This window comes from Protopterus annectens, chromosome 3.part1, assembly GCF_019279795.1.
Source record: "Protopterus annectens isolate FY-2018-M chromosome 3.part1, PAN1.0, whole genome shotgun sequence".
NCBI lineage: Eukaryota > Metazoa > Chordata > Ceratodontiformes > Protopteridae > Protopterus > Protopterus annectens.
In genome coordinates this window covers 1,158,342,249-1,158,369,340 of record NC_056732.1, presented here as the reverse complement: position 1 = coordinate 1,158,369,340, position 27,092 = coordinate 1,158,342,249, and positions in this window count along the sequence as shown.

The window sequence follows — 27,092 nt, the reverse complement described above, 5'->3', positions numbered from 1 at the left end:
ACTAAACCTCCAGCAGCAATGGGAATTTGAAACAATGTAGGGCTATAGTAGAAGACAGACCTGATATATTTATTGTTGAAGTGTTTAGTGGTATTTCATATATCAAATAACCAAAAATGTCAATAGTCAATATTTAGGTACAATATTAGCCACTGTTGAAATAGTGTCTCTCTTTAAACAAATAAACAAATAAGTTAAACTTCTTGATTTTTGGTTTAACATCTTAGTAACATTAGCTCATTCATTTTGGTTAAAAATTGTTAGAGTTTTAATAAAAAATCTGTTTTAACTGGATTTGTATATAGACAATTTAAAAAACTTAAATTAAGAAACTTCAATATCACATTTATATATCCTGACTTCGTAGAGTGGAAATATTAAAAAAAAACATAATTATTTAGTAACAACAGAATTGTATTATTAATACAGTTTAAAGATTGAACAGAATTTTTGACCCTGGGATTCATTAAAGGAAACTCCACCTTCTCCAACAGTTTAACTCAACTCTTATATTGCTTTTCTTCTCACAATATGGTTTCAGTACTCTGTAGGTACCAGAAACCTGCTTGTAATTTATGAAACTTTAATTTCCTTGCCTTGGAATCCCTTTCCCACCCAAACAAAATGTCATTGCAGGAATGCAGAACAGATATGTGTTATGGTTATGTTTCAGATGTCATTATTTAAATATTTGTCATGGAAGTTGCAGTTATTCAATCCTTCTATGTATGCTACAGGTGTATTATGAAACACCCAAGGGACCATGCATGTTATTGCTGGCAGAAAAATGGCTTATGGAAACAGCTGTAAGTCAAAGTGGTTTATTGGAAGACAAAAGTGATAAGAAGAGGTGGACAGTTTGTGACAGGAATACACAATACAGACATACTAACACATTAGTTTACATGCTTTTTTTCCTGCACATATTTGTGTTGTATTACTGTCTGTTTTATCAACATAATTATTCATGCATGAGGCTTCACAACAGGGAGAAGGAACATTGGTATAGCGGCAGGCTAATGGTGTGGTAAGAAAAGGTGTAGCCAGCACTTAGACCCACTGGAGTCATACAAAGCATTCAAAAACAGTTCAGACATACATCTCGATTTGAACCTTGTGAGAATTGCAAGAAAAATCTATAGACTTGAGGCACTCTTACTATGCAAATTTCCCATGTGACAAAAGATTGCAGAAAAGAAGAGTGTAAGTATTAGTCTTTATTAACCTCAGGACAACTTAATTTATTTATTTATTTATTTATTTACATTTGTTAACTGGGTTGGTCCAACTGGGCTTGAGGCTCATTTTCAGTGGAGACCTGAGGAGAAAAGCTCCAAAAAACACGGTTACATGATAAACAATATAGCAGTTTAAGCACATACATATATGACAGATGGTACAAAGATTAACTAACATATCTGTTAATACAGCATGAATAGAAACAAAATAGAGAGCTTACGTGATATGACAACAGCACAATATTTATGCAAAGCAATTATGTATTTGCATAAGAAAAGTATGCATCTTAATTGCTAGAAAGCAAATTGGTATTGGTTGACAGGCATGGAGTTGTGGGAAATGAGATGAGTGAGGAAAAAAAAACTTAATTAGTGATTTAAGGAGAGTGAAAGGTGTTTATGTTGGGTTGTGGCAGGAACAAGTCTTGGAGTTGAGCATATGATGTTTTAGTTCATTTTTAAAGTGTAATGAGTGGGTGATGGTACGTATGTTTAATGGAAGTTTGTTCCAAGCAAGGGCAACAGAATATTTATATAGTAGTTTGTTAATGCTGCACAACTAATGCTAACTAAAACTAGTACAACTTAATGCTGCACGTTTAACTCTTCAGCTTGTTCAAAAGTAGATTAACCTGACTACACATAGCTAAGCACAGTAACTATGTGGCTGAAAGCAAAAACACAAGATTTTGCCATAAGCTGTGCACTTCCATTTAGCCTCAGTTGCAGGTGGTGCTTGGTGCCAGACATTGTGTAAATGCTGAGGAGGAAGACTAATGACACAGAAGGATGAAGATACATAGACAGTGTGAAAGGGAGGCAGGGACCAAGTAGCTTATGAAAGAAGCAGGACTATGTTGGCTTATAACTATATGTAGGCTATGGCCACACATAAGATAGCGAACTAAAAACATCAGCAACTCCTAGCTAGTGCATAGGTTAGAACCCCTGAAACAATGCAAAACTCTGGTTATAGATCTGAGCACTATCTCTTCACACCACAAAGGAAATCCTATATCAAATACTTTAAATAACACAACTGCAGGGCAGTGACAACTTACTGAAGAAGATGGGGAGAACATAGAATGATAGAGACAGACGGCGAGAGGAATAGCAGCAGAATATTTTATAGGACATGTAGGACCATCTGTATGGTGTGTTCCTCTTTCTTATTTCTGATTAATAAGCTGTGATGCTCTGCACAATAAAGGGTTTGCTATAGGAAGCAGGAAGGGGAAGGACAGTGCAACCAAAAATAAGACATACACAGCATAAGGGTGGCTTATTCAATCTCCCTTTCAGGGCTACAGTGAGTTGGCAAATGATGTTTTGCTGCACTATTCAAATTGCAATTTAATGACATTTTGTAAATAGAGAGAAATGCATACATTTGCAGTTAACTATGTAATATGAATATAAAATATCATGAAATGATAATTTGACAGCTGTAATAAAACCCATGACACTATTTAAAAATGCATCTCTACAGAGAGGGGAACTATCTCAACATGCCACATAAACACTTTTCGCTCTTTGCATCAGGCTACCTAATAACTGTTATAGTAATTGTTTCACAGTACTGCCTTCATTCTGTTTTCCCATAGTGCAGCGCAGTTATGCACATTTGCATGAAACAAACTATATTACTGTTGTTAAAAGAAAAATCTTCAGCTTTTTGCATATTAAATCAAATGTCATGCACCGCCACTCAGCATTAGTGCACTATGTCAACCACCGTGGAAATGCCAAGGACAAAAAGTGAAGGCTTTTCCGTAGATCATTTCTGGACATGTGTGTGTGATTCTATTTTTTGACCAGAGTAAACCTGTGGGAAAGGGGTTGATAGGACAATGATGAAAATGTGGTGGCAAGCAGAAGGTAAGATACATGAGAAAGAAAACAGAAATTTAGAGAAGGGTAGTGAGAGAGCACTATAGATATACACTTCTTCAGAACATAAATGTATTTTTGGACATACAATTTCATGACTTTGGAGAGTCACTCCTTTAGGGACGGGTGACAACAACAGGATAATATTGTATAGCCAATTGGACTAAAACAAGTATTCAAGATGACACAAAAGCAAAGTGAAGATCTATGCATGAGGTGTATTATTTATTTATTTTTATTATTATTGTATTTTATTTTTTGAGAGAGAGAGCAATTCTGGGGAAGGTGCTTAGGAATGAGAGGGCCAGGTAGGTGGAGTAGGTTAGGTAGCAGGCATAGACACATGAGGACATAAAAGACACATGGATGGTGATGAACAGAAAGGGTCAGGGGCACCATACTTGGGATAGGCAGGGGACACAGAAAGTACAGCCACATGTAGCTTGAAAAAAGTGAGAATCTAGTCCTCACCCTCAGAACTGTCATCAATGTCCCCTTTGTCAGTTACCTGGATCAGTGCTGAACATGGCATCATTTTAGCAATATGACACAGGACTTTTTCAACCTTGCTAATTCAGGCACTGAGGCTCCTTTTCATAATACCCAGCACCAGCCCTGTCAGCTCCAATCAGGTGACAAAATCACCACATCCACTACAACTTATCCTGGAAGGTACCACTGCACCAGCAGCTGGGGCAAAGCTACCTGAAGCAGAGGGAGCAGGTAGGGCAGGAGTTGTGGAGGCAATGCTAGCAAGTTGTTATGCAGATGTGCTTGGTGACTGTGCTGTCATGGTACCACCACAGCCACCTGTGGATATATGGCAGGCCGAACCCCAGTGGTCGGTCTAACTCCTTGTGCTAATGGTCAGTTTGTACTCATCAGAAAATAGAGAGATAAAGGTTGATGGAGCCAAAAAAGAGAAAATTAGATCAATGGCAAGTCACATTATGTAATTATTTCAATATAAACAGTATATTGCCACTGCAATAACCTCCAGCTGAAGTACTTCACAAGGAGTACCACAAAAATCCTGGACTCATCAACATCTTACTGTTGTGCTCTAAAAGGCACATCACCTCTACCTCTACCAACATTCAACCCAGAAATGTGGGTCTGAATTAGCACCCAGTTCAGATCTCTTGTACAACAGTGTGTGCAAAAAGATGCACAGCCTTACCAAATGGATTTGTGCATTTGGAAGCACAACAATGGTTTGCTAGACATTTTGGCAATGAGTACATCAAGGAGCAGAGAAGATGGTAAACATGACATTGACATTTGGCCATGTGCAGTGCTCAAAATCTTGAGACATCTTACAATGTTAAACCCTGATATGCTTTACAGTGTTGGTTATAATCATGGTTTGTTTTTGGAAAGTTGTATGATTTGTGACATGGCATGTTGGGAGTGGACACTGGTAAGATTGAATAGTACTACCTGTGAACTGAAACCAACAAAAAAAAAGAATAAAATGCTAAACTGTGCTTATTTACTGTCAATGTCACAAGAGAACTTACTCAGTAACATCCTAGTTACAAGTCTAATAGTTTAAGACTGACTGTACACATATGGAAGAGATGCATGTATGTCTGTGACTTTTCTTAGTTATGGAACTGCATTTCTATGTAAAATGTAGTGTTTGCATTTTAAATACATCTCAGATGCATGCAGTTGTATAACCTGAGTAAGACATGATGGGTAAGCTTACATACATACTTCCTGACACACACATTGTCATAAACACATCTTTATGATCCGTAAGAAGTCAATAATTACAACAAGATATTGTGCATTCTACATTAAATATTGCCAGTGTCATGTTTTACATAATTTACACACATTATATCAGGCTTCTATAGTAAGTAGTAATTATCCATTTCTTGCAAAAAACAGAGTTATGACAATAAAATGCATTTACTGTGACATTCCTGAGTACAATATGGTGACTAATGACATTCTGTCCCCCTCTGTACAAATGTCTGTCAACTGGATTGTTTTCACTATAGAAAGCAGCCTAAATTATATTTCTCACTTTTCTTCCTTAGACATAGAACCATGTTTAAGTGCTGCCAAGTGAAGAACAAATGCAAAAGGCATTATAAAAAACTACAGAAAAAATATATATAACTGGAAAATTAATTCAAACAATGGGTTTACCTAGCAATGCAGAAAGCAAGAAACGCATTCAAGTGACACATTCATCCTTCTCACTTCTCCTTGCAACATCAAAAATGTAATGTGTAACACAAATGATCAGACTTGTAGTTAATGCAAATAATATGAAAGTGGATAGATAATACCTCACATGTTGTCAGCAATACTGAGAATAGTTAATTTTTAAACAACAGAATAATAATATCAGAAAATGTAAGTAAATATATAGTCAGACCCCTCTCTATAATATTATCACTTAATTGGGTTCAAACCCTCCATCAGGTGCCCTTTTTCTTTCAACTCACTACACTTACACATTGTACCACAGGAAAAGTTACCTAACAGGTACATTTTCTTCACTGAGTAATATCCAGAGTGCTGACAAGCTTGTTTGCTCTACAGTAGACAGCCTAATTTAAAATGTTCACTTTTTTCCTTATAAAGTGAAGTGTAGTTCAATGCTATGGACCACTGTCAGTCCAGACTGCATAATGCCAAATGGCACACAAAAGATGAGGATATAGAAAAATACAATAAAGGTACTGAAATAGGGGAAACATTATAAAACTAGTAGTTAAAATGTATACATTTTACATTTCCTTGACTTTGTTGTGTTTCAACACAAACTTATTCTCACTAAACATTCACACAGGTATCCCCATCTATGGATTAGAACCCCAGGGCATTCACAAGATACAGTTCAGATTCCTATCAGTATGTGCCACACATAGTATGCCGTGAAGATAACAAAGAGGTTAGCTACACTCAGTATGTGACATAGTATCAATTAGCATAACAGATGCAACAGCAGCAATTCCTGATCTTTCTACTATGTACTTTGCAGATAGATGTATGGATAGTTATGATTTTGGCAACAGGCAAGATACATCTTTCCTCACACAATATAAAAAATTGTGAACACTGCACCTATTTGCTTATCTTTAGTTTGTGAACACCATTCCCATATCTATTCTTAACAATAATGCTATGTGCTTTGCCTTGCAGCTGATATATGTTTCAGTGAGTAATCTACTTCCATAGAATTGCAGAGACAATTGTATTCAGTAGCAGAAACTGTTCTCATAAACAATTCATATTAATGTTAGGAATGTTGCTCTCCTACATCAGTCAATGGTTGTCGCAACATTTCTTTTAAGTCCCTTTTCCATGGTATATCCTGATTGATCCTGCAGTCAGATTAATCATTCACACTTGCAAGCACTTATCAGGCAACACTTCTCAGTGGTTGTTTTTGCAGAGGTAGGGTATGTCCGTGAAATTGTGTGGGTTCTTAAATCATGTTTACATTCCCTGCACTCAGTGCAGATTGGGGAATTCATGAATGCTAATAAGTTCATTCCTCATTTGCATATTCACAGTGCTGAGAGGGCAGGATATGCATGACAAAAATGGTAATTATTATCTAATGAACTTATATCATAGTAGGGGAGCCTGCTTGGATCCAAAGAGGTCGATACTGCTACTTATTGCTAGTTGCTTTGCAAACTTTTTTCTACTTTCACAACTGACTTGCCACAAAGGTAGGTTGCTGTTATGAAATAGTTTATGTATTAGGGTTTGCATTTCACAATACAAGTTTTGTTTTACTGTGTACATTATTCTCAGCAGCTGTTGACATGGATTGGATACCACAGCTTGATCACTCACCATTTTCTACATAATGCTGAGAGTTTAATGTGAATTTTCAATCTTGAAAGCTTACCATTTTGTTCAGAAGACTGCTGTATTAATTACTACCAATGTCATGATTTCTAGCATTAGTAGCCATGCCAATTTGTTAAGGCTCAGATGTGTACCTGGCTGACCTGCACAGAAGTGCATATCAAACTAACAAATGTTAACCATTTTAACTTTGCAGGTGTAAATTTATTTTTATTGCTAATGTGCACTGCAGAGTGGCAAAATGTAAGTCCTGCTATGTTTTTTTTTTATCACATTCTTTCTTTGTTTTGCAGTTGAGGGGACCACATTTAGTTTTGTGTACTGATATGAAGCCTTACTTTTTCATGTATTTTGTTATTTTGTGTATGGCGGATGGATGCATTCATATTTTTTTCTGTTTAACCATCTTTTGCATTTTTATTATGTTTCCTGTTATAAAGGACTATGTTGCCTAACAAAGCTGCACCCCATAAACTGCCATACAGGGACACAAACAATGACGTGATTATTCATGACCTACTTCACCATGGGTCATTCCTCTTAGAGAGTGTCATGGGTGATAAGTCCTCCCATGACCCCATCTGAGAGCAGGTGGTGAATGTCATGAATATGGTGGAAGGCAATGGATGTACATATTTCAAAAAAGACATAAGACATATGACTAGTGACATGATTACAGCAGCTATAAAGGCAATTCTATGGTTTCTTCTCTCATTTGCTTGGTGAGGCTTATCATCCATGTTTCTTATATCTGGGTCTGCCATTGTATGACCACCAGCTCATGATAAGCATGCATTCAGTATTCTTATTAACATCCAAAAGGTAGATGCATGTGTAAATTAAAGTTATTTGATTTAACTGCATTAACATCTTTTATTCTGTGATATATGTTTCACATAACATAGGTTTGATTGTTGTTTCTCCTCCTTTTCTTTTGCTTTTTTCAATACTTATTATCATAGCTGATCCTGCCAGTGGCACTGTAGACTTCCTGCTGCCTGATGCAGAGTATCTCTAGCATCTGATAATGATGGTGGTGATAAAGAGGCACAGTCTGGGAGCCAGTATACCTACACATAGCCATGAAACAAAGTCCTTAGACATAGGACATGTTGAGGGTGACACAGTTTATCAGAGTAGTATGGTTACTCCAGTTGCAGAACTGATTCCCCTCATAGCCATCATGAAGGTGAGATGTCACATAGGAGGATTGTTAGCGGTGCTCGGAGGAGGCCTGCTGTCCACCCTGCTCCTGATGTTGATGTGTCAGTATGTGCCACACAAAGTATGTGTACGTCCACAATGGAAACACAGGCATGTTGCACAAGGGCATCAGTAGAGACAGTATTAAACATTGCACATTTGGATGTGTGGGATTGGTTGAACCATGTGAGTGACTCCTTGAACAGGAGGAGTGACACACTGGATTGGGCAGTGTCTGTAATGGAAATTTTGCTGGTGAGAGTCAGTATCCACATGGCTGTAGAGTGGTTACATCATCTGGTGTTAGCCAACATGACCATGCAAGATCCCACTCCTGTAGTGACAGTACTTCCACTGTTCCAACAGTGACTGTGTTGTCCATATCCTGACATGATTGGCCACATGGTTATAGTTCTGGATGTGGTTGTGATGACAGCTCATCCATCAGACCTCAGTCACAATCAGGTACCACTCCAAATTCTAGCCAGGACCATGGAACTAACATTACACCTCCTGGCAGAGATAGTTCTCATGGTCAGTGGTAACAATGCTGAACTGAGTATTCTACCATGCAGAGCTCACACCTGCAAAAGATATCAGGACTTAATGCTAGCACATACCTTGATTATGTTCATGCAGACACACACATACACATTCAAAAAGACTTGCCATTACCACCTCAGACACACACACACACACACACACACACACACACACACACACACACACACACACACACACACACACACACACACACACACACAAACCTCCATCCTCAACTTATTTAAGCAATACTGTTGAGTGCTAAACATATCTTGCTACCTGCCCAGCAAATTGGATACTTTTTGTTTTACTTGCACGCACTCACTTCTTTGGTGTCAGACTTGCCCTCTTGTTCCTCCAACCCCCACCCTGTGCAAGTGATGATCACTGTTCCCTGCCCTTTGTGCATTTCTTTGTGACTTTGGGGTGCATATATGTCTGATGCACAGAGTGGAGAGGTAATGCTTGCGTACTCAGAAAATTCCTTTAATGAAATTGTATTGAAGAACAAATGGTTTTATTCATAGTTCATAATCAGATGTGTATCATTGTTTCTGTAATTGTCAACCCTCACTGTTTTTTATAGTCAAAGTAGAGGTTTAAGTCTTGCTTACTGATATACTTGAGTAAATGATGCTACCCTTGACCTGCTGACTGGTTTATATACAGTGGCCAACTAAAATACTTGATGCATATTAGTGAGCAAAATCCATAGCTGTGTTTTGTAAACAGCATTCCTATGGTATTACTGACATTTCAGTATGCATTGGACATGTTAGAATTTACATAACACAGTAATCATTTATGCAACTGTATTGTTTCTTTTATACAATTCTGGACTTACCTTGGTAATAATACAGATGTGAGAACTGTTTCTTGTGCTAAAAATATACAACCATTACATAGCTAAGTCAAGGTTGTGCATTTTGTCAGGCATCATTTTTAATATCTGTATGTGCTATGTATGTTAATCTTTTTTTAGGAATTCAGAGAGTCTGTGTGTGCTATCCCTTGTATCTTAGCCAGAGCCAATGTATATTGTGCATGTTTATGTCTGCCAGCAGCATCAGCATCTGTGGCTGGTGGACTCCCACAGACTCCCCATCTGTATCTGCTGGAGCTGCTGGCTCTGCCTGTTGTACTCGGAATGGTGGTCCTGCCTATAGTTGTCCTTGTTGAAGATGTCTCCCATGAATGATATTGTGCAACATGGAAAAGAATGTAAGTATTTTGGCAGAGGTGGCCGGGTCATAGGCATCTCCTGGGGTGTCTAGAGACCAGAACCTTGATTTGAAAAAGCCAAGTACACAATTCTATGGCATTTCTAGTCTGAGCATAAACATCATTGCATTCTTGCTTGGTGGATTGTGTGGAATTATCATGGGTGTCATGAGCACAGTTCCAAGGCATAGTCTGCATCCTCCACTTGAAAACTTTGTGAAAAATCACTCATAACAAGCCTTGTGTACAACTCACAGGTGTGCCATATGTGTGAGTAATGAAAACTGTCTGGGTTACCTTCACATACATTGTAGATGTTCCCTTGGACATTACAGGCAACCTGACAGTTTATAGAGTGGTATCCTTTTGTGTACCTTGTTCACAGGGTGGAGTTTGTATTTCTATGTGCATACAATCTATGGCCCCAAAATGTTATCACAATATGCTATTGCATAAAATTCCTGTATGGTTTTTGTTCTGTTCTGTGGGGTTTCTGGGAAACAGTTATGCTCCCTTGCATGTTGTAGCATAGCATTTAGAAAATTGTACAATATGCTGGAGGTTCAAGCCTCTGACACCTGTAATATATCCTCTGTGGGTCTCTGAAATGTACCTGTAGCTAATATTCATGATTCTACACATACCTTTGTTTCCACTGGGATAGGTTCTCCACAATTTCCCTGGGGCCCCAGGTGATGCCAGCAGAGATTGCATATTTTGTCTAGTGTTTCCCTGTCCATGATAAGTCAAGCAATGGTCTAAAACACCCTCCTTCTCCTTGCCAAGGTCTGGCTGCAGCACTAGTACCATGAGTTAAAATATTTTGCACATACAAGTTAGGACTTCAGGGCAAATGGCTGCATTTAGTGTAGATGATTGCTCAACTTTCCTCACTTATCTAGAGGGGAAACAGTTTTTAGTACTTAATAAATAAGCACCTATCCAGGCATGTCTAAGGGTCAGCTCCCGGTGTTTTCTCCTGTCTTCCTGATGAATCTGGGCATCTTGGTGCAATGCAGTAATTGCCTCATGTACACAGACAACCCTCTCCTACTACCACCCAACACTACAACCTGTGAGAGATGCACTTATATAGCCAAACTGGAAGCAAAGCTCTCTTCACCCAAGACTGGACTAGACAGTCAAGAGGATAAGGTAAACAATTGCACCATACCACACTCATCACATAGTCCCTCAAAACCTACACCACCAAAACCCACACCGACATTCATGGAGGCTCTCAATGAAAATCTGTTCACGCAACAGAGAACTCCAAAGCAGAAACACATGCAAACTCCACCCCCCGCAATAGAACCCAAATGTCACATAGCCCACAAACTCAGTGTGCCACTCAACCACAGCCCTTAAGGCATAACAACACACCCAACACTCTAGTCATAGGTGACTCTATAGTCAGGCACACTGATGTTCCACTCACCAGAATAAACAAGGAGAAAGTTACTGTCAGCTGCCTGTCATGTGCCAGGATCTGCCACATAAAGCACAGACTCAGGTCATTCCACAACAAGTACAAATATGACTCTGTCATTGTCCATGTTGGTATGAATGACCTGAGACGTACCTCCCTGGACTACATGAAAAGAGACATGGAGGAGCTCTCTGATCTTGTAGCCCAGGCAGGTATGACCCTAGCCCTGAGTAGCATCCTGCCATCACCCAGAATGATATTACAGTACAAGGACAAAGTGATTTGCTTCAACAATTGGCTAAGCTTCTGGTGTCATTCTAAGGGGATCCAGTATCTGTCTGCCTGGGATGACATGATCGACAGACCACAATGCTTTGCCAGAGATGGCTTGCACTTGTCGCCCTTGGGATTCCGGATACTGGCTAAGGTTCTTGCCACCCCTATAGTGCCTTTTTTAGGCAAGGTTCAAATGACAAATTCACCACCATAACAGGTACAAGCAAGCAAAATATGGGGGTAATGCTACTCAATGCTAGAAGTCTAAACCTCAAAATGCATTCACTCGAGGCACTCCTTAAAATGGAGAACATCAACATCTGTGCAGTGACAGAGACCTGGTTCAAGGGTCCAGAGAGCACCCCTGCATTACCAGGATATGATTCATACCACACCTTTCAGCCAACTAACCTGGGCCGAAACACTAAAGGTGAAGGCATGTCCTAAATTCATTAAGGATATCCACACATCCAGGTTAGTTACTCAGCATAATGCATCTGAGATTATCCAAGTGCAACTAACTCTAGGCAAGATTGCAATACAAATTAAAACTTGCAACAGATCCCCCACCATGCCTCAGGATTCCCACTCCTCATTTCTTGATACACTGGAAAATATTAGAGTACAACCCAACACCCTAATAATGGGTGATTTCAACTACCCCACCATTAACTGGGAAAACTACTCATGTACCAACTCTTTTGCTCAATGTTTTCTGGAATTCATAAATTCTAATGCCTTGGATCAACTTATCCACACCCCCAATAGGGGCAGCAATATCCTTGACCTGGTCATTACCAACATGGGCGACTGGTGTTCCATACCAGAGGTCAATTCTTCATTGGTCAGATCTGACCACAAGCTAATCAGCCTAGACATCGACATTCCGCCCCCAGCCCCCATTAGGGAAACCACCATAAAAAATTTCTCCAAAGCCAACTTAATGCTTCTTAAGACAGAAGTGGCAAACTTCACAACACCCATGCAGATGGACAATAGAGATACATCTGCTGAATTCTACACAAATGCACTTTATAAACACTTATACGAGTGCCTATATCATGCTATCCCTAACATAACCAAGATGCTATCCTCCAACAAAAGGAAGCCAATCTGGTGGTTCCCTGCCATAAACAAACTCTGCAACAGAAGAAAGAAACTGTTGCAAAAAAAAGTAAAATCCCATGACTGGAAGAACTCCCTTGTTAGCCTCAGTAAGAAGCTGAGATCCCTCATAAAATTCTCCAAAGCTAGTTAAAAAAACAAAATCGCCATTGATTCTAAAGACAACCACAAAACAATCTATAGCTATGCCAAGATTCTCAGTGACAACACTCAGATCTTCTCTGAGTTATAGCACAATGGTACTAAATATACAGAACCAGCTGATATTGCCAACATCCTGGCAGATAGGTTCAGTGCTAACTTTACCTCCCCTCACCCCCTAAAGGGCCCATCTCTATATCAGAAGAATACAAAGTTCCTGTAATCATGGCTGCACAGGTAAAAACCACATTATCCAAAGAAAAGAACACAGAATCCATGGGACCTGACAACATCCCAGGCTGCATTCTACAAGAACTACAGAATGAACTGGCACCCCACCTAAGCACCATGTTTAATCATAGCCTAACCTCAGGCTTTGTGCCCACTGAATGGCACACAGAGATGGTTATCCCACTTCACAAAAGAGGAGCCATCATGGACCCCGAGAACTACTGCCCCATTAGCCTAACGAGCCTGGTCTCCAAGGCCATGGAACGTATCATCATGGAACTTATAAACAAAGACATTGGTAATTTCCAAACTTTGGACCCCATCCAGTTCAGGTTTGTAGAAGGCAGATCATGCCTCCTAAACCTGTGTGACTTCTTTGAAGCAGTCACCAAAGCTGTAGATGAGGGTAAGGTGATTCACACAGCCTATCTTGATCTCGCCAAGGCTTTTGACACCATCCCCCACTCTGGAATTATAGATAAACTCACTAAACTAGGTATAAATCCCTATGTCACAAGATGGGTTGCCAACTGGGTTACTGACAGAACCCACACTGTGAAAGTAGCAGACTCCAAATCCGACTTCAGACCAGTGACAAGTGGAGTACCACAAGGTTCAGCCCTGGGTCCTCTCCTGCTTGGTATCTACTTTTCTGAAGTACAGGCTAACACAGAAGGTCTTTGGCTAATGAAGTTCACAGATGACTGCAAACTAGGAGCCATAATTGAAACTCCTAACGATGTGGACATCCTACAAAAGGGCCTCACTGAGACAGATGCCTGCTGTCAAAGCCATGGCCCCAAGCTTAATGCCAAAAAGTGCACTGTCATCCCCTTTGGTAAAAACTCTGTACCCATGGGCTATCACATAGGTGGTAGTCTACTTAACACCAAAAGTGTGATAAGACACCTTGGGACACAGGTGGACAGTAGTCTCTCCTTTGATAATCACATTGCCACAGTAGTCAGGAAATCTTTCTATGTGGCACACCTCATCACAAAAGGTTTCTCATCCAGGAAAAAAGAGGTCATTGTTCCCCTCTACTCGTCACTCATTAGACCCATTATAGAGTACAACACCCTTTTGATATGTACCTCACAAGACATCTACAACAACTGGAAAGGCTGCAGAAATACTTCACAAAGAGGATTACTGTCCTCAAACAGATGCCCTATGCAGACCATCTCAAAAAGCTTCAGCTTTACTCCATCGCATATTGCCTACTCAGAGGTGATCTCTGCCTAACATACAAAGTTATGTCAAACCCAGAGCTGTTGGACATGCTCCACTTAAAGAAATCCCAATCTTTCTGAGCTACACGCTCTAGGGACCTAAACCTTGTCACCACAATAAACAGAACATGCTGGAGGGATAGATTCCTGTCCCAGACACTTCCCATACTCTGGAACAAACTACCTATCTATATCAAACAAAGCTCCTCATTAGCACTCTTCAAAAAAAATCTTGATGATTGGATAGGAAATATGAAATTCACCCTGGGGATTACCTCTGTGGCTCTGCTCGACAGGGGCACAGGAAAATAATTTTCTTGGGTGGCGAATGCCAGGGTACATTTTTGGCTAGGCTTGTATAGACCATAGGGCCAATAGCCTAGTACCTACCTATGAACCTATGACCCTATAACTTCCTGAATAGTCCCATCCTGTCAGATTGGTTAATTAGCATGTAATGCAGCTGCCTTAACATACACTACCATCTACCTTTGTTTTATATCTCTTCACTAAGGGTAAAGCAATTTAACAAATACCAAATAGCAAGCTATTGTGTGTGTGGCTCACTGAGTGGCCTACATGATAGCTGTACTTAGTGTAGCTGTTAATAAGTCTGACCCTGTAATTATTGTAATTGCAAATAACTTTATTAATTTCCTACTCCTTTGCTGAGTATGTTTTGCCTTTACAGCGAGTTACCACTTTGTAAATTGGTATCAGTGCACAGGATTAAACATCCATTATCTTGTGTCATATTCTAAAGATTAAAGGTAATTCTAGGATTATTTGGATAACAAAGAAAACATATAAATATCTTATTTAGATCTTTTATATGTGTTTTTATGTCATTAAAGAAGTTGTCTAAAGTATACATAAAACTTCAGGTAATAAAAATCATTTAAATCAAGTTTTACATTGCTTTAAATATAAACGATATCTGGTTCAAGATAAAAAGTTATCATTCTAATACTTTTGATAATATTTGCATAATTAATTTGACTATTATCGATTACATTTTTAGAAATTATTATCCTGAATATTTTACTCTCTTTTCTAGTTATATTCATATTCAATTAAAATACATTGTTGTAAATGTTTATTTATTGATGTGTTTATCAAAGTATTTTAATGTTTTATCCATATGTTACTGAACTCTAATATTGGTAATTGTCAGCAATATATTGTCTGCAATCAATGTTGTAAAAACGTAATTATCATTACTATGTGCAGAACTGTGCAAATGTATATATGTATCTTCAATGCATGAAATTAGGTTATACATATGGTTTAGTTTATGCTGAAAGTTTTAGTGAGTGTGTGAGGTTTTACTAATCATTTACTTATTATCAGGAGTACAGCTGTTTTTTTTTATTCCAATAATACCAATACTAAGTGAATGGTAGTGTTATGTGTGAGGATTTGTTTAGCTTTGTGTATTGTTTGTGTGTAAGTGTTATGGGCAAGTGATGTTGTTTTGGTAGGTGTATGAGAGTGAAGGTATGTACTTTTTATTGTGTTGAACTTTTGAAGGAATGCTGTACAACATAGACTGAGAATATGCTGTTTCCCTACTATAATACAGTCTTGGAGTTGGTATATATAACTAGCCGGGTGTAGAGGTATAATGGGGGCTTGACCCCTGCAAAAAATATTTTTGGTTTTATTTATGTGTAGGAGTTTTTTAATGTGATTATGTAGAGTGTTGTTTTGTGTCAATTGGATTTTGTGTTGTTGGTTACTTTTGTTCACTGATGTACTATTTGCTGTTTGAATGCATCAATGTTTGTTGACATAATCATATCAAGTTAGTCAACTGTCATTTAAGTCAACAGCTTTCATGTCTGTTGCATTTTAGTTGACAAGAAAGCTTAGTGACACTGGCATAATACTGGTGTTTTGGAATTTGCCCAGTCTCTGGTATTGTGTGATCTCATTGTTGGTATATATAACTTTCTGTGGGGGCTGAGGGGTTCCAGATGAGTAGAACCGCCCACAAAAACATTTATTTTCTTTTCTTTTGCATACTCAGTGGTTATGTCTCAGAGTATTTACATTAGGATGTCAGCTTCTTTTTTTATGTCATTTGATCAATTTTTCTCAGGTTGGTCTATCAAAGTGTATGAAGTTTGCCACACAGAATTATTTGTCTTGATTCTCTGACAAGATGGCAGGGAGGGGGAAGGTTAGGCATAAGGGGTTAATAAAATGGAGGATTCAGTTTTGAGATGCAACAAAGAAAGGAAGTGATGGAGTGCAGTAGAGAGGTTGGGGGTTGAAGCAATAAGCAGGTAATATAAGGCAAGAGCGGGGTTAGGATCAGTCTTTTGGCACAGACAGCATTGAAGTGCAGGTCTCTATTATCCACTTCTCAGTAACCAGTTAGTCATTCAGGCTATATAGGCACAAGGTGCTTGGTAGAAGAGGAGAGGAAAGGTCTAATTTTTTTTTATGTTAGATTGGCATTACAATGTGGTGGTTAGCTGGGGGTTATAGCTGTAATGCCAAGCTTGAAGGAAGAGAGTTACAGAGGGTAGGTCAGGTGATAAAATATGCCATGTGACAGAATAGTTCATTTGGATAGGAAGAGTGTATTCTAGGTCACTGTGCTACTTAAGCTGGCAAGAGATTTGTAATAAAACAGAGCTTTATTTATTAAGGGTCCCCTTTGTGAGCTTACAGAGTTTACTTTGTTGCCGCATTGTGGCAAGATCTTAGTGGTACAAGGTCCCACTGCATTTGGTTTTGTGAACAGGAATTGGGCACGCTGCATCATTTTGTGTCTCATCCACTTTGATACTCAGTCACAAACATTACTTGGTTGATTAGCAGTGTATTCTGGTGCAGTATACTTCTCAACTATCCAGTTTTTGCAGAATGTCCAAGTTTGTCCCATATTTTGGTCAGTTCCTCACAGTGTTTGTGGTTTTCTACACCAAAGACCAAGGTCATTGAATGAAGTCAAGCATTTGATTAGGGATGTGGGTTTTTCAAACTTAGTATTGTAAAGTAAATGCATACTAATGTAAAATCTGTTGTACTATCAGTTTCTAAGTCAGGCCTTTGTCCCCTAATCATTTAAGAGTGACATTTCAAATTTGTCCCTGTGTCTGGCCTTCATCTCCCACATTGTAGCTTTGTCAGATCTTTTGCTCTATGTCATTGAGGGATATGGAGAGCAGTTTGGCTGTTTCTTGTACTTGTGCATTTCTGGCTCTGTGAAGGGCCTGTTCATGATTGCCTGATCTGAGTTGAGGGGAGGGTGAAGGCAATGTATTCTTTGGCTCAAGTCGAGAAGCAGCAGAGTGAGAATTTGTTTATGTTCTGGTGGGTTATTCCTGTGCTATTTTAGTGGTTGGTTAATGTGTGGATAATGAACAAAGTGTTAGCTTTCCTTAGAATTTGCATTGACTACAAAGATGATTTTCAATAAGGAGGGTTGCCCAAGATCATTGTTAAAGATGTTATATGTAGCAAATGCTTAGAGTGCCTTATTGTTATGGTCATTCATACCAATAGTAAATGCTTTAGGCTAAAACTAGTTGGTGATTGGCATTTCTTTCAGCCCAGGTGCATGAGCAGTTCCTTTAGTCCAGGTGCATGAGTAGAGGAGTCAAACACCTTTGTATCAACTAGTGAGTAGAGTTTTTGTTTAAAACGTGGTCCTTAATTTAAGTTGGTGTTTTGTGAAGTTTTGGCTGTTATTATTAACTTGGATAAATTTGCACATTAAGCAGTATATATTCGCAGGTGGGATGCAGCATTTGTGCTGCTTTGATCAGTCAGAGATGTTTTGTTTGTCTGGCGTGCAGTGGCTTATCTTTTTGTAGCTGTGGTGATCTCTTGTCACTGACCTCTGTTTTTCCCTGTGTTTTAGGGAAGATTGCTCCTGTTCTCTGAGAACCTTGTGGTAAATCATGATATTGCTATGATAAATATTAACATCAAAATAAATAACTAAGTAAATAAATAAATAATGAGAGCGGTGATTTCCTTCTGGGTTAGGAAGTTATAGTGGGGAGCATGATGTAGATGGTTCACTGAAGTTTTTAGTGGCACTTCATTCCACTAAGGTTTCAAGTTCATTTTAAAAGTGCTGCTGACTGTTCCACACTCTTTCTGAAGTGGCCACTGATTCTGCTAAGAAAGAAACAGTTGTTGAATTAAAAGGGTAGTAGAAAACAGATAAGGTAGATATTGTATTTTTATAACAAGACAAGATAAAGGTTGTAGGAGTCTATGCTAGGGAGAGCTATGCTGATGATGCTTATGTTGCTGATATTATTATTTTTTCTCTGCAGATGGGTGTTTGGAGGGGTTATGCCATCTGTTCAGAAGCAACCCCACCCCCCATTTCCAACTTGCCTTAATTGCAAAATGTGCAGTTGAGAGACTGATTGTCACTCCGCTGATGTTGTTTACAGGTAAGCAAACTATTTAGACTGTGTTGCATTCAATGTAAATGAAGTGAGCTGTAGCGATTACTAACATTATTTATCCTGTTACTAACTGTGTGGAACAGACTCACTGAACTTTTATTCAGCAAATCGTTGCATTGCAATTTGTGTCAGTAATTTCATTTGGGGGGTTGTGGAACAAATGAAGTTTGCCATACAGACCTTTGATCCCCTGACAAGGAGGTTAGGAGTGAGGCTTAGTACAAGGGGATAAGACAATGGGGGATTTGTAGCTGAGAGGGAGTTAGTTTTGTGATGCAACTAAGAAAGGAAGTGATATTGTGCAGTAAGGAGGCTGGGGTTTGAGGTATAAGTAGGTAAGATAAAGCAAGGGAGGGACTAGGTTCAGTTTTTTTATGTAGATAACATTGAAACCCTCCTCACTTTTTAAGGGATAAAGGTGAAGGGGCATTGTCTTCTCTTCAGAAACAGACCTCAGGATTCATGAAGCTTGCGCCATGCACCGGAGTAGCGTCGGCGATCGAGCGATTCATGTAAGAGCTGTTTCCACGTGCACTACCAGCATATGCCAGATCTGCACAGCTCCCAGTGCATGTATGCTAATTACCCCATGTACAGCAGTGTAGCATGTAAATGAAGGTATATAGCAATTCATGAAGTTGTGCAGGTGTAGCGTAAGCATGTAGAAATGTAAACCAAAAACAGGTTTACATTTTGTCAAACATAAAATCGGAGCCATGAAAGCAGACCAAACTTACGTATTATAATGTTAATATATGCCAGTGGGTAAATATATAGTCAATGGCATAAAACAACATGCACAACATATAAAAAATAACATTTAATGTCATGGCCACACCAATGCAAAGTAAAACCGCAGTGCATCGGTGCACAAACGGGATCACAAGGAAAATATATTTAGATGTCATAAAACTGTAATGTAACGCAATTCATGATATCCCTATAATAGCCAATTGCACGCATGCTACACCACAACCATGGCGCAAGGGTTGCTAATGGTCTGTGACAGTGTTCCGTGCAGTAACTAGGAATTAGCAGTCAATGCCATGCAAATGAGTCAAGTAATACTGAATCGCAAATGCTCCGCTGGCGTAAGGATGTACCACATGGCATAGCATTACAACACCGAGGAGTGGCCTGGAGGTAAACATGACATCAAGAGATGGGCACGCCACCGTAGCTGTAAGCACATTGGATCATTGCTAATCCATGTTGAGTGTTGCTAAGCAAAGCCACAGGATAGGGGTGTGGAAGTAGCCATAGCTTTGCTTTGCTGTGAGCACACAAGGTAACCGAAGGTTCATGTGAATGTGGATGAAAACCCACATGAAACCTGGTAAATGGCTGTGCACGGCTTGCACCACAGCTGAAACAGGAAGGATACGGGAAGACAATAACAAAATGCTGCAGCATGGTAATTGGAGTAGAAATGAGTAATTAACACCTAGAAACTCACAGTGGGCCATAGACAACAGCTAACAAGCCTGCTAGCACCTGCCTGTAGAACAGGAAAGGGGAGGTGCCGTACAGCAAAGAAAAGAGAACTGTCACAGCAGAACAAAGCAAACTTGCAACATAACACATTTCCCAACACAATCCTTGGTTGTGGAAGCACAAAACAAGAAAGGAGGCAGCTGGATGCATGCCTGACAATGGGACGTGAATCAGGTTGAAAACAGAAGTAAAGGGCAATGGATGAATCATGACAGACAAGTGTAAGTCAACACCAAAGGCCCCATAATAGCCGTACCTGCTGTAAAACAAATAATTAAGATACCCTGCAGCTGGAATAGCACAAACACACACAATTACACCAGCATCATCTATTGCACAATAGTATAAAGTGTGAAAGCCCCCCCCACACACACTTGTGTATTCCCAGACACTCTGCACCATTGGTGTATACAGACGGGGAACTGTTAATATGTATATGTTAGGGGCTGCCATAGCTTTGATTCACCAGTATGTGTTGGAGACTGACGGTGGTGTGGAGGATGATGCTGACAACTATCACAGGCACCAGAGGAGGAGACGAGTGTTCAGACCCAGAGTAACCTACCAGGGCCTACATGATCTGGAGATAGTAGAGTGTAACAGGGTGGACAGGGACATCATACAGCAACTTGTTGAGCTGTGCCAGCCACGCCTCAGAGCCAGAAGTAATAGAGGGGAACCCATCCCAGTGGACATGAAGGTATGTGTAAGCTTGATAATACTAGCCACAGGTATTTTCCAAAGGCCAACTGGGGATATCATGGGGATCTCACAGACATCAGCATCCAGGGTACTCCACCAGTTTCTGGGTGCCATGTTACCACATGCCAATGAGCACATATACTTCCCCCGAACGCAGGAGGAGTTGGCCAGCAATATGCGTCTCTTCCACCATGTGGCAGACTACCTGGAGGTACTGGGTGCAATAGACTGCACACACATACACATCAAGTCACTACCCAGTGAGCAGGGTAGGTGCTACATGAACCACAATAGATTCCCCTCCATCAACTGTCAGGTTGTGTGCAATGCCCAGGGCATTATCATGGATGTGGGTGCTGGCAGCCATGGAAGCTATCACGACTCCCACAGTTAGCATACATCACAGCCATGCAAGAACGCCATAATGAGGCACATGCAGAAACCAGAATCATCATAGACCACGTGTTTGGGATGCTGAAATCACGGTTCCATTGCTTGGACATATCCGGTGGAGCCTTGCAGTACTCTCCAGGAATGTGTGCCAGCATCTTCATAGTATGTGCCATGCTACACAATATGACCCTGCAAAAACAGCTGCAGCAGGGACAGAATGGTGAAGGCCCTCACAGCCCACCACCATTGCCAAGGGACCCACAGGCACAGGGGAACTCAGACCATGAACACCCTGTGCTAGCACCAGTAGGCAGAAGGAGGCGTGCCCAGTATGCCCATGCCATGGCAAAGAGGGAATGTATAGCACACACACTGACAGTGTAGGCACTCATGGACTGATACCCTTCTCCACCTGCACACACAGAAAAACATGGATGGCATACACACACGACCACCTGTAAATTGTCATGTATACGTGGTCTCCTGTGTGTATCCCACATAGGTAGCCCTCAACTATTGTACACACAACCGCCATTGGCACAAGGTAAGTCGATTCCTGAACAGTAAATTAAGCTATCAGCATGTGTCCATACTGTATGTACAGGTATGTATGTATGTACAGGTTCATAGATGGATAGGTAGGTACATGACCAACCGCAGAGGCCACTCATAAGCATAGGCAAAATGTGTCTGCTGTTGCCACCCCATCAATCAACTAACTGTCCCTCTGTGGAGCAGAGCCACTTGCGAGATCCTAAGGGTGTAGCTACTGTTCATCACCCACTCTGCAAGGATTCCCTGGAGTGTCAGTGAGGGGTTTTGTATAATGTAATCAGGGATGTAGTTCCAAATAATGGGGAGTATCCCTGACAGGAATCTTCACAGATGTGTACATGTTACATATTATACCTTAAACACAGCTTGCATATATAGGTAGTTCTCCACAGAATAGTAAACATGTGGAACACACAACCGCTGAAATGTGCATTTATCACCCTTGCACTACCAGTGCCTGCTCTGAGAGGTAAGATATCACTGCCACGATTAGAACACGCAACCATGTACACATTCATCACAATAACATACCACTAAGCTACCTGAGATGTACCAATGGCAGTCATGTATACTGACAGGATAAAACACAAAAGGTAGTAATGTGTTGAAATAGGACAAACCGGCATGTACCCAATGAAAAGTGTATGTTTTATATTTTTATATATATCTATATATATATATATATATATATATATATATATATATATATATATATATATATAGATATATATATATATATGTATGTATACATTATCATATATAGAGAGAGACAGAGGGAGAGAGAGAGAGAGAGATATGTCAATATATGGGGATATACATATATATGTAGATATATAGGTAGGTTAACAACATCTATATAACCATGGAGGTACATATAAATGGGATACCTACCACATACCGACTGCTTTACATACCGACACGTGTAATCCCGAGGCTTAGGGTCCGAAAGAACACAGTACCAAAACATCAGATGCATGAGGTGTAATCTCACGATGTTAATGGACAGTTAGTCAGTGCTTCTGGTGTTGCGGTTTGGGGAGGTTACTGTCTGTACATGTGTTTCTTAGGACTGTAGTGTGTGTAAATGTGTGTTCTGTGTGTGGTGTGTGATCTTGGGGGACTGTAATGTGTGGTTGTGGGTTAACTTTGTGCGTCTGTTTGTGCGACCTAGGATGTAGAATATTAAAGAAGGGGGTGGTGTGGGGGCACAGACACCTAAATGGGGGGGTGTAGGGGGGCTTGGCCACCTGCTCATACGTAGTGTAGGATGGTTTGTTTGGATGTGTTGGGTAGCAGTGTGCCTGTGTGTGCATGTGTGTGTTCCATGTTCGTGTTACCTTTGCGAGTTACTGTCGATGTTGGTAATGTGGGGTATGGGAGTCTGGTCCCGGTACTGTGTGCATCGGAACACTATGGTTTTGGGATTCCGTAGGTCTCCCGTATACAGCGGTTGAAGTATTCATATATGTGTATAACACAGAACATAGCAATCACACATTCCGCCACTATCAACCTTTATCAGCAAAGGATATGGAGAGTATATGCCTATACACTATTACAAATATGTGCTATGGACATGAGCCAGTGATAGTGTTGCCACCTATCCCACTTTGTGAGGGACACTCCCTCTTTGGGTGGTTGTGTCCTGACCAAATATATTAAATGTGGCAAATGTCCTGGGATTGTAGGACATAATTATGTCCCATATGTACTGTAATAGTTGCATACAATAGTTATTTCTGTATCTAAAATACCTACATGTTACAGGAAACAGGATAAGCAACTAAACTGCTACAAGAATAAGCTTATATGACCATGGGTTTGTGTCGGCCTGTAAAATCAGATGTGTGTCCCGAAAAGGTCCCACTATGGCCATATGAAAAGGTGGCAACCCTAGCCAAAGAGGGTCAGTCACCAACACAACTACAATGACTGCAAATACCTATGACAGAAAGACACAGCCACCATGTAGCAACAGGTTATTGCATTCAGATGTTTTACCGAAGGGATTCAAGGACTAACATCACCTGCATGCTATACAGGAACCACATAACAGTGCCTTAATGAATCAGCCTGTAATTACCATTGTATTAGTCCACAAAAGGATAGGTGTTCAAATAGGGAAGGAACCATCATGCACATAGCGATTATGTATAAAAGCAGTTCCTACACACCTGCATCTGTTAAGCACACCCACCAACATCACCCTCACACCCAAACATATGACAATACAAACTGTAATAACATCACAAATCATTCACACACTGCACGACATCTGCAGAAGTCTTAACATACCTTGTCAGAGACACACTAACATGGCCCTATGTGAAATAGCTGCTGTTATACAATGGAACAGCTGCTGATGCAATACGGTTTGTTTGCAATACTCCTGTTTCAGAGGGTTGTGCGTACACTGGGATGTGTTAGCAATTAGTGAGTAACAGCACAGTATGCTACACTTGTACACCAAATCAAGGATGTCTGGTGAGCACACTGTACACCACATAACAGTTTATGCATAGCCATATGGTCTTGAGCTGGCCAAACATCCTTGCCAGACGTAAACATCTGCAGAAGTATCAGGTACAAACAAACCCTGCGTAAGTAGCACTGTTCTGAAATATAACAGCTGTACTTACATGTAGAACTAAATCGTCTAGCCATTACACACAGTCCACGGGAGTCATGAAGCTAATATATCTTTGTGTGTCTCCATATAGCTGTTGAAATATATTGCAATAACACATCTAGGCCATCTCCCTCGAAAGTAAGGCAAACAGACAACACCCAAAAGGAGTACTCACTTATACACCAGTGTTGCCATGGTATCAGCTAATGGAGTAGCTGTACAGCTGATGTGCATCCAATTAACTACTTTGGAACAGCAATTGGTGGACAGGATACCATGTTACCGATATATAACTAGAAAAGAATGTGTTATCACACATTCAAACCATCCGTATATACCAGCAGAACGTTATAAAGAACATTAAAACACAAACCGAATAGGATTGAATCAACAGTTAACGACACCTCGGGTTACTAATAAGGTTTGTAGAACAGTCAGTATGTCAGTACGTCTGTGTATGTAGTACTATTCTGTAGTATTTAAAGTGCACGCAATCCATATAGTGGAAACAGTTATCTTGTAGTGATGTGTTGTTGAGCATAGTAATGCTTGTAGTATTTGTGTGTACTGCTGTAGGTCACAAGGCAAACACTGCATACACCACAAGGGATGCTATATAAGGGCTTTGAACAGAAATACTCCTCACCAGCCGATGTCAGTGGCAGGGCTGGTCCAACAAGTATGTGCTATAACAGGGGATAGTATATGTTGATATATTGTAACTGTAGCCATATGTATGGGTGTATTACAGAGAATAACACATGGAAGGCTGGGCCACTGTGCAAGTATGTTCTGCATTGTGGGATATTGTGCCAATAACTGTGTAATGTACAGTATTGTAGGCAGATATGTATTACAAGCTACATAGCATTACTGTAATGTTAGGCAAATATTAGTTATGTCAATTGGCATTTACAATACACAATAATAGGATACATATGTCTTTTAGTGAGCCAACAGTTTATCAGCATGATAGCAAAGTAAAATGGAAGAGCTATTTAACTATCCATGCACATAAGACATGTAATATGTGCAAAGGTAGGTACTAGGCTGTCTTACCAAGGGTATCTGTAAGCCTAGCTAGTGTGTGTTGGCTTTCGCCACCCCCATAGGTTGGTTCCCTGTGCCTCTGAATGGCAGAGCCAATAGTTCCCTGTGCCTCTGTCCAGCAGAGCCACTGCAGTGATCCCTGGGGTACATGTCGGTCTCCCATCCACACGTCAAGGTTTCCCTTAAGAGTGCTCGTGAGGGGCCCTGCCTGATGTACATTGGAATCATGTTCCAAAGCATAAGGAGTGTCCGGGTCAGGAATATATCTGTCCAGCATGCCCTACTCATCCTTGTGGTTAGGTGTATATCCCTAGAGAATGTGGCTCTCAGGGGCTTCTGTTTAGGTGGGGCATATCCATCAATACAGGGTTGGACATGGGCCTTGTATGTCAAGCAGAGATCAGCTGTGAGTATGTGGTATGCAACTGAGGACAGCTGGTGTTTCGTAGGTTGGGCTGCATAGGTCATCTGTTTGAGGTCAGTAATCCTCTTGGTGTGGTACTGGTGTAGTCTTCCAAGCTGTTGCAGTTGTCTTGTAAGGTATATCCCAAATGGGGTGTTGTATCCCTTATTGGGTCTAATATGACATGTGTAGAGTCACAATGGCCCCTCTGATTTGGATGCGAACCCATTAGAGATTAGGGCAGCCATGTAGAAGGATATTCTAACCACCTTGCCATTATGGGTATCAAAGGAGAGATTGCTATCTACTGGGGTTCCCGGATCCTGAATTACCTTTTCTGTATGTAGGGGACTAGCACCTATGTGGTAGTCTGTGGGTAGTTAGTTATATCCAAAGGGGATGACTATGCACTTTTAGGCATTCAGCTTGACGCCATGATATTAACACCAGGTATCCATCTCAGTGCGACCCTTCCAGAGGGTGTCTGTAACAGCTGGAGAAACAATTATGTCTCCTAGTTTGCAGTCGTCTGCAAACCTTTTCAGCCAAAGCCCTCCTGTGCTTGTCTGTACATCAGAGAAGTATATACCGAACATGAGGGGTCCTAGGACTGAGGACCAGCATACAAGGCACCTTATTGTAACATAGAATACTTTAATAAAAGTATTTTGGTTCTTTTGACAGACCGGTTTCGGCTAATTCAATACAGAGCCTTCATCAGTGTAAAAGATTCACAAAAAAAGAACCATTTTATAAATAAATGAATAGACCATGTGATTAATTACAAATGCTCATTAAGACCTGGCTTAAAGAGACCTCCAAGTTTTATAATCCATTTTCTCTCCATGGAATTCAGTAATTCATGCCAACCTAATTTATTGTTTCTGGATCTATTTATTTTATCTATAATGGTGAAACTAAAACATGCATTACTGTGTGTTAATGAATGCTTATAAAGAGCATTGGTTTCTCTCTTGTTTTTAATGTCACTGAGGTGTTCAGATATTCTGAATTTCAAGGGTCTTGAAGTTTGACCAATGTAAAATGCAGGACAGTTGCAC